Genomic DNA, 16,289 nt, shown 5'->3' with positions numbered 1-16,289 from the left:
TGTGGAGGGGAGGATTTGGGACGTGGAGGGGAGGATTCGGGATGTGGAGAGAACGATTTGGGATGTGTCAGACACATCCCACGTGGAGGGGATAATTTGGGATGTGGAGGGGAGGATTTAGGATGGGAGAGCTCCAGGAGAGCCAGAGCTGCCAGATTTCATGGATTTTGGGTCAGGATCTGAGGTGGGATCCATCACAACCCTGATTTGCACCAGCACAGGTTTGGGACCTTCATCCAGCTCAGGCGTCCAAGAGGAGTGGGATAATCCCGTGGTGGGGTTTCACTGGAGGCGGGATGAGAAATGGGATGGGTTCTGCTGGATCTGTGGGATGAGCTGGATCTGTGGGATGAGCTCTGCTGGATCTGTGGGATGATCTGTGGGATGAGCTGGAGATGTGGGATGAGCTCTGTTTGAAGTGGGATGAGCTATGGGATGGGCTCTGCTGGATCCATGGGATGAGAAGTGGGATGAGCTTGAGGTGTGGGATGAGCTCTGTCTGAAGTGGGATGAGCTGTGGGATGAGCTCTGCTGGATCTGTGGGATGAGCTGGAGGTGTGGGATGGGCTCTGGTGGATCCATGGGATGAGCTGGATCTGTGGGATGAGCTGGATCTGTGGGATGAGCTGGATCTGTGGGATGAGCTCTGGTGGATCTGTGGGATGAGCTGGAGGTGTGGGATGAGCTCTGCTGGATCTGTGGGATGAGCTGGAGGTGTGGGATGAGCTGGAGGTGTGGGATGAGCTCTGCTGGGTCTGTGGGATGAGCTGGAGGTGTGGGATGAGCTGGATCTGTGGGATGAGCTGGATCTGTGGGATGAGCTGAGCTGGATCTGTGGGATGAGCTCTGCTGGGTCTGTGGGATGAGCTGGATCTGTGGGATGAGCTGGATCTGTGAGATGAGCTGGATCCATGGGATGAGCTGGAGGTGTGGGATGGGCTCTTTCTGAAGTGGGATGAGCTGTGGGATGAGCTCTTCCCAAGCTCCATCCCTTGGGAAAGCAGGACTGAGCTGGAAGCCCTGGAGCAGGGAATGAGGGTCAGAGCCCTCCAGGCTCCATCCCAGCTCTGTCCCACCTCTCCAAGAGGAGCTGGAGCAGAGCCCGGGCTCTGACAACGGATATTTAATGATTTCCCCCAGGGCAGTGCTCAGGCAAACAGGTTTGTCATTTATTTCCGCAGATTTCCTGGAGTATTATTAATTTCCCAGGATAAACTCCATTAGGAGAAGGCATTAATTTCTGGGATATAACTTATTCACAGCTCTGCAGACAGGGATTCCACCGGTTGAGAATTACTCAAATATTGATCTGGACATTTCTAATTAACTTTGCCCATGTGTTAATATGCATACGCCCCCAAATTGATTTTGGACGGCCCAATAATGAGATTTAATACCTGAGGTAACGTATATTTATGTGTTTAATTATTAGATTCATTAGCAATTTTAATAAATGCTCTCGGCTTGGGATTGAAGCACCGCTCTTGACACTTGTTGACTTTCCCTGTCGCTGTCTCAGCAGAGGAAGGAGAGACAAAAGCCCTGCCTGGGAAGCAATTAACACCTTGTGTAATTATTAATACATTCCCCGTGCCTGCAGCGTGGTTGGGTTTGAAACCGAGGCCATCTGTGAGAAGCACAAAAATATCTGACGGGTTCCTGGCACCGGGGGGGGAGCAGGGAGTGTGAAATCCGTGTGGGAAGCAGCAGGAGAACGGCACCGCATGGAGAGGGACTGGGAGTGACAGAGCTCCAGGGGGAAATTCCAAATCCCAGACTCCCAAATCCCAAATTCCTGCTGCATTTCCACAGCAGAGAAGGGATGGGATGGCCCCAACGAGGCAGGGATGGTGGTCCAGGAGCTGCTGCTGGGGTGGGGATGCTCTGCCTCAAATCTTGGCCTTTCCTTCCCAAATATCCCGGTTTTCCTGCAGCATCAACTTTGGAGCGCCCCATCCACACCCAGATCCATCCCAAATATCCAGGTTTTCCCACAGTATTGACCTTGGAGTGCCTCTATCCACACCCAAAATCCAATCCTAAATATCCAGGTTTTCCTGCAGCATCAACCTTGGAATGCCCCTATCCACACCCAGATCTAATCCCAAATATCCAGGTTTTTCTGTGGCATTGACCTTGGAGCACCCCTATCCACACCCAGATCCGACCCCGAATATCCAGGTTTTCCTGCAGCATCAACCTTGGAGAGCCCCTAACCACACCTAAATCCAGCCCCAAATATCCAGGTTTTCCTGCAGTATTGACCTTGGAATGCTCCTATCCACACCTAAATCCAATCCCAAATCTCCAGGTTTTCCTGCAGCATCAACCTTGGAGAACCTCTATCCACACCCAGATCCATCCCAAATATCCAGGTTTTCCCACAGTATTGACCTTGGAGTGCCTCTATCCACACCCAAAATCCAATCCTAAATATCCAGGTTTTCCTGCAGCATCAACCTTGGAATGCCCCTATCCACACCTAAATCCAATCCCAAATCTCCAGGTTTTCCTGCAGCATCAACCTTGGAGAACCTCTATCCACACCCAGATCTAATCCCAAATATCCAGGTTTTTCTGTGGCATTGACCTTGGAGCACCCCTATCCACACCCAGATCCAATCCCAAATATCCAGGTTTTTCTGTGGCATTGACCTTGGAGCACCCCTATCCATACCCAGATCCGACCCCGAATATCCCGGTTTTCCTGCAGCATTAATCTTGGGGCATCCTTATCCACCCCTGGAATGGTTTGGGGTTGGAGAGACCTGAAATCCCACCTCAGGAATGGACCCATCCCATTCCAGCCATCCTACCTCAGGGTGGGATTTCCCATGGCCAGGGAAACCTTCCCCAATCCCAGGCTGCTCCCAGCCCCTTCCAGCCTGGATTTGAACACTCCCAGAGTCGTGATATCCCCCAAAAATGGTGGGATTGGGCATTTTTGGAGCCATGCAAAGCCCCCCTGGATCCCCCTCTCGGAGTATCCCAGAGCCCATCCCCTCTTCCAAGCTGGAATTGCTTCCCAAGTGCCAGAACCACGGCGACCTCTCAGTCTGAACCATCGCCCTGATTTATTTTGGGATCCATTTCTATTTTGCCACCCTGGAGCCACAAACATCCTTCAAAAAAAAAAAACAACTCCTTTCCCAGAGATTTACAGCCTTGTATCCCAAATCTATCACAGGAACGGCCTCATCCTCCCCCCAACGATGACTCCAGGCCCGAGATGTGGCCGGTAATAACCTAAAAACCCATTTTTGACGGGTTTGTGTCCAGCTGCTGCCACCTCATCCTAACGTTCCCCCCTCCCTCGCGTTGCCCACGGACGCCTGGGCAGCCTCGCGGCGTTTCCGAGCACTCAGTTATAATTTGGTGCTGGGACCATTGGGAAATTGCCGACAATTTGGATGAAAATGGTTGGAAAATTGCAGTGTTTAGGCCCATTTTGCTGGGCTGTGTGCGCAGAAATTGCAGAGGATACACTGGAAGAGGCCAGCTTGGAAACAGGCACTGGAATCCTGCGGGTGCCGGGATGCCCCCAGGGTGTTCTGGATTTGTAAATAAACGTGTAAATCCAGGCAAAGAAATTGGCCCTGAGGGAAGCGGAGGGCAGGGAAAAATGGGGAAAAGGGGATGGGAGCGGGAGCCCTGGGAGGCTGTGGCTGATCCCACAACATTCCCAGATGAAGCTCAGCCTGGGCAGGGCCGTGGTTGTCCCCAACACTTGGAGCTGATCCAGAGTCTTTTTGGGAATAAAACATCCCAGGGGTTGTTTACACGTTTGCCCACTGATGGTTTGTACATTTCTCCCAGGAATTTATCCCAAATTTTGCCTGTTGGGATTGCTGATGCACCTCAGGGAGAGCAAGAAGGTCTCGGGGCTTTCCCTACCCATTTTTAATTATTCCATGATGAAAGGTCTTTTCCAACCCAAACAATTCCACGATCCTATGAAACATCTTTTCCAACCCCAAATATTTCCATGATTCTCTGAGAAGACTTTTCCAACCCAAACGTTTCTGTGACTTTATGGAAGGTCTTGTATCCCAACAATTCCATGGCTCTGTGAAAGGTTTTTTTATCCCAACAATTCCATGGTTCTCTTATGGGTTTTTTCCCCCCAAAACAATTCCATAATTCCTCGACATCATCACTGCATGAAGAAACTGGAAAGGGAACCCAGATTGATGCAAAGCTACCACTCACCTCTTCCCAAATCCCAGTTTTTCCCCATTTCCCAGATCCCATTTTCCCCCATTTCCAGATCCCTCTTTCCCCATTCCCAAGCCCAGGAGCCCCACAATGTCCATGGCCGTTTTGGTTCCACCCCAAAACCTTGGCAAAGCCCCAAGAAGTGGGACAGGAATGCAGGGAAGAGATGGAACCACAGGAATTCTCCCAGCCTGGCTTCCCTGGCCGGAATGCGCTGCTAATTAACCAGCAGACAAACAGCAGCCGGGCCCTCATTTGCATAAATCTGCATCGTCAGCCTGGGAGGTAAACAATGGCAGCAGGAGGGGGATTCGCTCCTCATTCAGTGGGAATTGCAGCCTCGGAAATTGGAGTTTGGATGTTTTCCCGAATTTCTCCTCCTGACCCTGAGCCCGTCCACAATCGGCTGCGAGGCCTCGGCACAATCCTCGGCACAAAAGGAGCCTTTTCCTGCTGTGTTCCTCGCTAAGGAGCACGTGGAGACTGGAAATAATCAAAATTTGGGATTTTAAAGGCTGATGTAAACAGGGAGCTTCATTATAATCCTTAATTACAGCTAATTGGGAACATCGAGTGTTGTGAATGCTGGGAGATGGAGCTGGTGATGTCCATTGGATGTTCTGAGGGTAATTAAACACTCCAGAGTTAATTAATCACTTGGACCTTCCTTCCCTGAATGATCCTGGTGGGAAGGAACCAGGACCCACGTGGGGAGGGGGATTTGGGTGCAGAGGCTGCCCAGGAATTTTGGAATCCCATCCCTGGAGGTGTCCAAGGAATTCCTGGAGGTGGCACTCAGCGCTCTGGGCTGGGGACCAGGTGCGTGTTGCAGCAAGGTAGAAAAATCATAAAGAAAAGTTTTATAAAATGAGAATTAGTGGCTGGCCTTGCCAAGCTAGGCCTTCACAAGCTCCCACGTCCCGGTGTGAGCAGTTTGTTAACTTAACAATCTATTCCTGGGTGAAAAACAACCTGCACCTGTATAAACTGTTTTTAGATAGAAAAATGAAAATTATCTCTCACAAAACTTTTCCTGCGTGTACACACCGGGGGTTTGAGTGATCAATCAATACAAAATAATTTGTTATTTACCCATAAAGTAATGGGCACATAAGCTACAGACCAATTTGAGGTCTGCAAAACTGTATAAAAACGAGTTATGTCAACAAAGAATGAACTTTTTCCACCATGAAGAAAATGGAGCTCCACATGGTTTATTCCCATAGGTGGGGATGGGGCACAGCTGGGACTCAGTGACCTTGGAGGGTTTTTCCAACCTCAGGGATTTTAGGATCTCTCCCACCCCTGATTTCATTTTGTCTCAGCCATGCCCTGCAGAGGAACATCCCAGTGTGGAGCTTTCCATGGGGGAACGGTGCCCATTGTCCACTTGTGGTCAGCAGGATCAGGGAGGGCAGTGGGACAACGATGGATCAGCGCCAGCATTCCCACAAAATTTTATGGGATGGATTCCCTATTAGAATATTACCAATATAACTGGACGGGACCTGCCTGAGCTTGTCTGGCCCTTGGTGCTGAACCAAACAGCAGCAACTGTGGTGTTTCACCCCACAGACACTTTGGGCTGCTGGGTGTGTGGTGTTTCACCCCACAGACACTTTGGGCTGCTGGGTGTGTGGTGTTTCACCCCACAGACACTTTTGGCTGCTGGGTGTGTGGTGTTTCACCCCACAGACACTTTGGGCTGCCTGGCTGTGTGGTGTTTCACCCCACAGACACTTTGGGCTGCCTGGGTGTGTGGTGTTTCACCCCACAGACACTTTGGGCTGCTGGGTGTGTGGTGTTTCACCCACAGACACTTTGGGCTGCCTGGGTGTGTGGTGTTTCACCCCACAGACACTTTTGCCTGCCTGGGTGTGTGGTGTTTCACCCCACAGACACTTTGGGCTGGCTGGGTGTGTGGTGTTTCACCCACAGACACTTTGGGCTGCCTGGGTGCTGCAGCTGGGCCCTGCAGACAAGTCCAGGCCTGCAGGAGCTCTGGTGCTGCTGGGATGGAGCTTCCCCCCATACCAGGGGCTGCCCCTCAGGTTTCCCTCTGTGGAGAAGCTTTCAGGCCATGGTGAAGGAAAGGAGTCGGTTCTGAGGGAGGCTTTGGATCCAGAGCTTTATTCTGGCCCTCAGGCCTCTGAATGCAGCACCAGCTCCCACAGAACTCCCTGAGCCCGTGGCTGCTGCTCCTTTAACCCCGGGGAGAGGGGCAGGGAAGGGGCAGGGAGGCACCAAGCAGGGACAGGAGGGGAGGGACAAAGGGACAAAGGACACCTGGATGGCCCAGGGCCCCCCAGGGGTAGAGGGCATCCTTTGGATCTGCCCAATCACTCGAGGCCCTTCTGAAATGCCAGGACTGACAGACAGTGCTGGGAGGGGAAGGAGAGGTGACTGACACACCTGGCAGGGAATTATCAGGGAGGGACCCGAGGTTCTGAGGTAAACCCTGAAATCACAACACAACAATTCCCAAGCCTGGGCAGAGCTGAGCTCAGGGTTTGCATTTTCAGGAGTCACTGCATTCAGAGGAGCCATAAATCAGCCCCAAATCCTCATATCCAGCCACCCACTGACCTCTCCCTGTCCCCAGTGAAGGTCTGGAGCACAAAGTGTAAAATTGAAAAATCAGGAGGTTTTTTGCTGGATGGGAAGGAAAGCCCTGGAGGGTTTCCAGGAGATGTGTGGAATGCTGCACTCCTGTCCTCAGGAAAGCTCCTTGATCCTGGCTTGGCCTCAGCCACAGAGGAGCTTCCAGGAGATGAGGAATCAGAGGAATCACTCGGCTCCAGACAACTGCTCCAAGGTCTGTGCCGAGTCAGGATTTTCCAGGAGCTCTTTTCCAGCTCCATGGTCATTATTCAGATTTTCCGGTCCTGTTTTCTCTGTGCAGACTCCAGGCTTTTTTTAACTTTTTTTTTTTCCCCTAAGAACCTCACCATTACTGTGGATATTTTTCCTTTAATACAGCAAGGATTAAACAGAAATAATTCTCCTTTTGTGCTTCCTCCCTGCCTGGACGCTGACCTCGGTGCTGAGCTCAGCTGCCCTCAGCTGGGGCTCTTTTCCAGGCCAGGAACAGGGAATCAATCCCTTCCCTCCATCCTTCCATCCCTGCTCCAGGACGGAGCTGGGAGTGGGAAATCAGGAATTATTTGCCCCAGGATCCACATCAAACATCCCCTGGCAGAGATGGGACCTGCCTGCATCCAGGGATTCACCTCAGGCCTTGGCGGTGCTGCAGAGATTAAATTTCTTTGCGTGCCCGGGGATTTTGTGGGAAAGTGGGAAATCAGGAATTATTTGCCCCAGGATCCACATCAAACATCCCCTGGCAGAGATGGGACCTGTCTGCATCCAGGGATTCACCTCCTGGCTTGGCGGTGCTGCAGAGATTGAATTTCTTTGTGTTCCCGGGGATTTTGTGGCAATTCTGGGAGAAACGGACCCAAACAAATCCAAGGTGTGGGAAAGTTCTGGAAAGACCAGAGGGAATTTGCTGCTGTGGGATGAACTGGTGGTCTCATCCCCTGGGAAATCCGTTGCCACGGGAATGGAGGGAATCTCCAGCCCTTCGCATCCCAAAGAGTTAACGAGCCAAGCGATTAGAAGCCGTGAATCGCATCTTCCTCGAAATCCTTGAAGGACTTCCAAAGGGAAGGAGGGAAGCGCTGGAAGGGCTCTGATCCCCCTCCTTCCCCCGGCGCGGATTTGTGATGTGCGGGAGGCAGATGAGAGAATTCCTGCTCGGCAGAGAGCAGGGATGAGAGATTAAATCAACCTGCTCGGCCCCGCTCCCAGCGCTCGCTCGGAGATGCTGAAATATTTATTTAAAGGAGAGGGAGAGGGAGGGTGGCAGGAGGGGGAAACACGGAATTAAAATGTTCATTAGCTTACATCGCATGTTTAATGGGGGCCTTGCTCCAGCTGGGTAAAGGATTCCCTGCATTCCTCCCGTTCTGGGAAAGGCTGGGAAGGGCTGGGAGCACCTGGGAAGGGTATGGAGAGCTGGAAGTGAGGAGCATCTCTCCCTAAACCCATCAAATTCCGCCTTTTCCAGGATTATTTCACCCCATGCTGCTGGAGGAGCTGGGGTGGGATTGTTGAGCTGCTGCTGCTATGGGGTTTGGGATGCTTGAGGGTTTTTTAATGTTGGGGTGCTCAGAGAGCTCCCTGTTGGATCCAAATTCGCAATTTCCCATGGGGATTCCTCACTTTCCTCTGGAACAAAAGCACTCCCTGAGCAAATCCATGGGCGGGACACATATTCCCATTTTTCCTTCGGGATTCCTCAGCTTTGCCCAGGAACAAAAGCAGATTCCCAAATCACCTGGAGTTTGTCTCCCCTGCAATTTTTTCCCGGAGCAACCAGGCTGGAAAAATGTCTTACATGGAAATCTTCATGGAATGGGGGAATGGAAGATGTTGAGTGGGTGGATTCTGGGGAAATAAAGGGGTTTATTCTCCATGCCAGTTAATGAAATTAGGAAATGGAGATGAACCGGGCTGATATCCTACGGGGAAAGATAAAATATGTTGGGAAAAAAAAAAAAAACCAAACCCAACCAAAAAAAGAAAAAGCCCACAATGCTGCAGCTCCTTGGAAATGTCAAAATATTGCGTTTCCCGGGATGATAAAGATGGAAGAAATAGCTGGGTTTCAGTTTCAAGTGCCACGTCATCGCTCTTCCCCTCTATAATTTTTATTAAAATGGGAAAGCGCCAGGAAGCCGTTCCAGAGGGAATCCAAGGTTTATCCTGGGAAAGGGCCTGGGAACAAGGCTGGGGGTGCCATCCCCAGGGGGTGATGCCACCCTGGGGCTTCCGTGGGGTTTTGGGGGCGTATCCAATGGGGATTTCCAGTGTACATCCATTTCCCAGCGTGTGTCCATGGGTTTTTCCAGTGTATATCCATTTATTTTTCCACTGTACATACACTTTTCCAGTGTGTATCCACGGGTTTTTCCAGTGTGTATCTATTTATCCAGTGTTTATCCATGTATTTTTCCTGTCTATACCAATTTTCCAGTGTATATCCATTTTCTGAGCATATATCCATGTGTTTTTCCAGTGTATATCCATTTTTTGAGCAAATATATATTTTCCCAGTGTATATCTATATTTCCAGCATGTATCCAGTGTATTTTCCCAGTTTGTATCCATTTTTTGAGCATATATCTATTTTTTCAGTATATATATATTTTTCCAGCATGTATCCAGTGTATTTTCCCAGTGAATATCCACTTCCAGTGTATATCCATGTTTTTGAGCATATATCCATGTGTTTTTCCAGTGTATATCCATTTTTCCAGCGGTATATCTATTTTCCCAGTCTGTACCTATTTTCCCAGCATGTATTCAGTATATTTTCCCAGTGTCTAACCAGTTTTTGAGCACATACCTATTTTTCCAGTATATATCTATTTTCCCAGCATGTATCCAGTATATTTTCCCAGTCTGTATCCATTTTTGGGGCATATATCTATTTTCCAGCATGTATGCAGTGTATTTTCCCAGTCTGCATCCATTTTCCAGTGTATATCCATTTTCTGAGCATATATCCACGTGTTTTTCCAGTGCATATATATTTTCCCAGTCTGTATCTATTTTTCCAGCATGTATCCAGTATATTTTCCCAGTGTACATCCATTTTTTGAGTATATATCTATTTTTCCAGCGTATATCCAGTGAAAGGGTGGAACAAGATGGATGCCCCATTCCCAGTCCACTCTCCCCATTTAACCATGGAAAAAAACCTTGGACGGAAGAACCCCGTGGGTGCTGCTGGTGACAAAAAGGGACAACTCTGAGCTTCAAAATGCTGTGTGCCAACCTCAGCTTTTAAATCCAGCAGCCCTTTGGAATCAGGCAGATGTTTCCAGGAGATTTCCCAGCACATTTGGAAGCCTGGAGGATTTTTTAATCTCTTTTTTTTTTTTTTTTTTTTTTTTAATTCCAAGCGTTGTCATAAAAGCTTTGGGAGGCAGAGGGTGAAACGGCGGCAACATTTTAACTCCTCTCTTTAGTTGCTAAATGAAAGTCTTTAAATGGGATCGTTTTGGAATAAACTTCCCAATGCGCATTAAAGGAACAGCTGGAGAAGGGACAGCAGGAATATCAAGTTATTCACTCCTGATTATCTCAGGAATCTGGGGATTTATTGGCTGCAAAGGGAAGAATTTTCTCTCTGCCCCCCACGGACCCACCCTGAGCTCCCACCTGGGGTGAGCTCTGGAGCTCCTTGGACCCAGCTGACCCCGGGCACATCCTCACTCCCACCCCAAAACCCTTCAGGAGGGAAGGATTCCATGACTTCTCCAAAGGCTGATTTTCCAGGGCTTCCAAAAGCAGGCAAAGCCAAAATAAACCTCCCCCAGCTAAGAAATCTGGGTATTTTTATCCCTGCTTCCCTCTAATGATGCTCCTCTCCGGATCCCGGGGCGGTGGAGCAGTGCCAAGAGCTGGATCCCGGGAATATCAAACATTCAGGAGCAGCTAACGAGGAGGGAAAGGGAAGGGAAGGGAAGGGAAGGGAAGGGAAGGGAAGGGAAGGAGGAAGGGAAGGGAAGGGAAGGGAAGGGAAGGGAAGGGAAGGAAGGGAAGGGAAGGGAAGGGAAGGGAAGGGAAGGGAAGGAAAAAGGGAAAGGAAAGGAAAGGAAAGGAAAGGAAAGGAAAGGAAAGGAAAGGAAAGGAAAGGAAAGGAAAGGAAAGGAAAGGAAAGGAAAGGAAAGGAAAGGAAAGGAAAGGAAAGGAAAGGAAAGGAAAGGAAAGGAAAGGAAAGGAAAGGAAAGGAAAGGAAAAGGAAAGGAAAGGAAAGGAAAGGAAAGGAAAGGAAAGGAAAGGAAAGGAAAGGAAAGGAAGCTTTTCTCAGGGGAGAGGAGCAGACTTGGATGGAAAATAAAAATCCCAGAGGGGCTCAGGACTGGAAAACAGGTGGGAAGGGGTCTCTGTCACTCATTCCAGGCCTCCCTGGCTCCATGAAAATCCCAGGGAATGCTGGCTGGGATTTTGAGCCCTTTGCCTTCCCTGAGCCCTGCTCGGGATCTCTGCCTTCTCCAGCAGAACGGTGCAGTCCTCAGCCTTTGAATAAAGGAATTATCCCAGAGGTGAGCTCAGTTATCCCTCGGTGCTGTTAATTTGGTGTTTGGGAAGGCAGGAAGCGGCTCCAGGGCTCTGGAATTACACCCAGACTGTGAATAAAAAGCAATTGAAGTTCCTGACCCTGCTGATCCATACACAACCTCCCTGCCTCCCATTGTTTCTTTATTTTTTGTGGAATTCCAAGTCATTGAAGGCACTCATTCTGCTCTTTTGAAGGCTGTGGAGGAGCTGAAGTGGGATGAACCCTCCCTGACCCCTTTGGTATCAGCACAGCTCAAAATTCGTGGTTTTATGAGGTTTTATGGGGTTTCCCCATCTCATGCAATACCAGGAAGAGGAGCCAGCCCTGATCAGGCCTGGAATTAAAAACAAACCAGCAGGAATTAAAAATAACACGCGAGGAATCAAAAATGCATCTCCCACCTGCAAAATCAAGCAGGTGAGGGAGGGCAGGGCCGGGCCAGGAGCACCCCAGGGACGCAGAGCCTGAGGAAGCACAGGGAGCTCTCCCGACGGTGAATTTTTCATCAAAGGTGTCAGGACCGATGTCTGGGGGGGTTTTATCTTTCCCTTTTATCTCTGCTGGAACGCCTGGAGCCAGAAGGATCCCCCGGAAGGATCCCTCTGCCTGTTCTGGATGATTTACACATCTGGAGAAAGGCAGAGCACGGGTGGGAAGAGCCGGGGAGGATCCTGCTGGTTTGGGAACATCCCGGATCTCCTCCGGGTTCTCCGCTCCTCCCTCTCCCCCTTTGGAACCATTTCCACCCTTTTCCCCTTGTTCGGAGTCCACAAAAGCCCAGGCAGCACCAGGGAGTGAAAGGTGGGGAATCAGGGATTTTGTAACCCACAAAACCATGTCCCCCCTTATTTCAGGCCGGGAGCATTTCTAATTTGAGACATTTCCAAAGTTTGCTGTGGAATTTCCCCTCGTATTTCCACGGATGCTTCCTGCAGAGACTGATCCCACTTCAGAGAGAAAATCCATGGATACCCAAAGGAGTCCTGAGGCCCTTGGTGGCCTCCTGAGCATCCCTTGCTCAGGCCTTGGATTCCTAATGGGAATCCTCGGAAAACCCGAGGCTGGAGTGCAGAGGGACACTCCACTCCCAAACCCTCCTAAATACCCCAACCCTTTCCATTTATTCCCCTAAAATATCCCTTTTCCCCCCAAAATCCCAACCCCTCAGTATCCCTTGCTCAAGCCTTGGATTTCCAATGGTAATCCTTGGAAAACCCAAGGCTGCAGTGCAGAGGGACACTCCACTCCCAAACCCTCCAAAATACCCCCAACCATTCCCATTTATTCCCCCAAAATATCCCTTTTCCCCCCAAAAAAACCCAACCCTTCAGCATCCCTTGCTTAGGCCCTGATTCCCAATGGGAATCTTTGGAAAACCCAAGGCTGGAGTGCAGAGGGACACTCCACTCCCAAACCCTCCAAAATACCCCAACCCTTTCCATTTATTCCCCCAAAATATCCCTTTTTCCCCCAAAAAACCCCAACCCTTCAGCATCCCTTGCTTAGGCCCTGATTCCCAGTGGGAATCTTTGGAAAATCCGAGGCTTGAGTACAGAGGGACAAAACTAACAACCCCCAACCCTTCCCACTTATTCCCCCAAAAACCCCTTTTTTCCCCCCAAAAATCCCATCCCTGATCTGCTGGAGTCGTTCTGAGCTCCCTCCTCGCTGCCCCTCCGGCCCAGAGGGGCCAGGAGGAGCTTTCCCAGCTCCGTTTTTCCCTTTAAAAGCAGGGATATCATTCCCAAGGAGGCGGACGCGGCGCGGGGAGGGAGCGGAGCACAAAGGCTGTCACTCGACCGCAGCAGAATGGGGCCAGCAGCGGTGGCAGCTGAATTTCCTAAGCAACAAAGCTCCCGTTTTCATGCAAATATCCCTGAGAAATGAAATCCCGGCGAAGAGAAAGGCAGATAATGCGTTATATAAGCAGAATTATCTCGGCACAGACGGATTCTTCCAAGGGTTTGGGCTTTATCCGTGGTTTTGGGTTTTTTTTTACATTTATTTTGGAGCCCTCGGCACCTTGATTTGGGGCCGGGGAGGGGATGGCAGAGCGGGAGTTTTATCACCCACAAAGCCCCTCTGGATTGAAAGCTGGATGTGGATAAAACTCGGGAAAAGATTCCGTGCCCCGATAGCGCGGCCTCGCTTCCCGCAGGATCCCGGAGCGCGCGGCAAACGCCCGTTAATGAGGCCTCAGAGGAGCTCCCGGCCCTGCAGTTTTGGAGATGAAGGCTCCGATCCAGCAGGAAGGCAAACGGGATTGGGGTGTGCCAGGAGCTGGACTCGGCTCCTCTCCCCTCTCAGCTATTCCGTCCCTGCAGAGGCAGCCAGGAAAAGCAGGAATTTTTACCTGGATTTTGTCAGGTTGCTCCAGCACTGCTGCCCTGGGGGATGATTCCAGCTCTGGGAAAAATGGGGCCCATCCATTTCCCATGGGGATGGATCCGTCCCAGCAGCTCCTTCTCCTTCTCTTCTGGTTCCCATTTTCCTTAACGTTTTTATGCAATTTTGGGGAGATTTGCAGGTACCCCATGTCAGGAATGCCCAGTGGAATCCTTGCAGAGGCAGCCAGGAGAAGCAGGAATTTTTACCTGGATTTTGTCAGGTTGCTCCAGCACTGCTGCCCTGGGAGATGATTCCAGTTCTGGGAAAAGTGGGGCCTCTCCATCGGGGCCTGATGGATCCGTCCCAGCAGCTCCTTCTCCCTCTGGTTCCCATTTTCCTTAATGTTTTTATGCATTTTTGGGGAGTTTTGAAGCCAAACCAGTCCCAGTTGTGAGTACCCCAAGTCAGGAATGCCCTGTGGAATCCCTGCAGAGGCAGCCAGGAAAAGCAGGAATTTTTACCTGGATTTTGTCAGGATGCTCCAGCAATGCTGCCCTGGGGGATGATTCCAGCTCTGGGAAATGCGAGGCACATCCATTTCCCATGGGGATGGATCCATCCCAGAAGCTCCCAGCTCCTTCTCCCTCCGGTTCCCATTTTCCTTAATGTTTTTATGCATTTTTGGGGAGATTTGCAGCCAAACCAGCCCCATTTGCAGGTACCCCATGTCAGGAATGCCCAGTGGAATCCTTGCAGAGGCAGCCAGGAAAAGCAGGAATTTTTACCTGGATTTTGTCAGGTTGCTCCAGCACTGCTGCCCTGGGAGATGATTCCAGCTCTGGGAAAAATGGGGCCCATCCATTTCCCATGGGGATGGAACCATCCCAGCAACTCCTTCTCCCTCTAGTTCCCATTTTCCTTAATGTTTTTATGCATTTTTGGGGAGATTTGCAGGTACCCCATGTCAGGAATGCCCAGTGGAATCCTTGCAGAGGCAGCCAGGAAAAGCAGGAATTTTTACCTGGATTTTGTCAGGTTGCTCCAGCAATGCTGCCCTGGGAGATGATTCCAGTTCTGGGAAAAGTGGGGCCTCTCCATCGGGGCCTGATGGATCCATCCCAGCAGCTCCTTCTCCCTCCGGTTCCCATTTTCCTTAATGTTTTTATGCATTTTTGGGGAGTTTTGCAGCCAAACCAGCCCCATTTGTGGGTACCCCGAGTCAGGAATGCCCTGTGGAATCCCTGCAGAGGCAGCCAGGAAAAGCAGGAATTTTTACCTGGATTTTGTCAGGTTGCTCCAGCACTGCTGCCCTGGGAGATGATTCCAGTTCTGGGAAAAGTGGGGCCTCTCCATTGGGGCCTGATGGATCCGTCCCAGCAGCTCCTTCTCCCTCTGGGTCCCATTTTCCTTAATGTTTTTATGGATTTTTTGGGGAGATTTGCAGCAAAAACCAGCCCCAATTGTGGGTACCCCGAGTCAGGAATGTCCTGTGGAATATCCAGAAAGAACAGGAATGCCCAGTGGAATCCCTGCAGACGCAGCCAGGAAAAGCAGGAATTTTTACCTGGATTTTGTCAGGTTGCTCCAGCACTGCTGCCCTGGGAGATGATTCCAGCTCTGGGAAAAATGAGGCCCATCCATTTCCCATGGGGATGGATCCGTCCCAGCAGCTCCTTCTCCTTCTCTTCTGGTTCCCATTTTCCTTAATGTTTTTATGCATTTTTGGGGAGATTTGCAGGTACCCCATGTCAGGAATGCCCAGTGGAATCCTTGCAGAGGCAGCCAGGAGAAGCAGGAATTTTTACCTGGATTTTGTCAGGTTGCTCCAGCACTGCTGCCCTGGGAGATGATTCCAGCTCTGGGAAAAGTGGGGCCCGTCCATTTCCCACGGGGATGGATCCGTCCCAGCAACTCCTTCTCCTTCTCTTCTGGTTCCCATTTTCCTTAATGTTTTTATGCATTTTTTGGGGAGATTTGCAGCAAAACCAGCCCCATTTGTGGGTACCCCGAGTCAGGAATGCCCTGTGGAATATCCAGAAAAACCAGGAATGCCCTGTGGATGAAGAGGCCAATCATGTAAAATAAGAGGGAACGCCAGGGCTGGGAGCCCTCATTTAATTAAATAAATCATGGAATCGTGGAATGATTTGGGTTGGAGGGACCTTAAATCCCATCCATTCCGTAGGAATGGACACTTTCCACTATCCCAGGTCATCCTGAGCTCCATCCAGCCTGGAATGTTGGCACATCCACATCCACAGTCATCCATATATATTTATATGGGCACAGAATTACAATTAATTAAGCCCTGGATGAATCTGAGCTAACAGAATTCCCAGTGCTTCCCAGATCCCTGATTATCATCCCAGGTTTCACTCCCCTGGATGCTGCTCCTCAATTCCCACTCCCACAATTCCCATTCCCAGCAGATCCCATGGAGATGATTTCCCTGGAAAACGACGCTGATTTCAAACTCCAGAGTTCCCAAATGCCTCAAAAATCAGAATTTTCAACCCAAATATGGCAAAAATTGTTGTTGTGGCCCTGCAGGGGCTTGGGACATGCTGGGATCACTCTTGTGTCCCTCCTGGCTCCTCCTGGCACCCCGTGCTCA

This window comes from Agelaius phoeniceus, chromosome 30, assembly GCF_051311805.1.
Source record: "Agelaius phoeniceus isolate bAgePho1 chromosome 30, bAgePho1.hap1, whole genome shotgun sequence".
NCBI classification, from domain to species: domain Eukaryota; kingdom Metazoa; phylum Chordata; class Aves; order Passeriformes; family Icteridae; genus Agelaius; species Agelaius phoeniceus.
Note: the sequence above shows the minus strand (reverse complement) of the source record.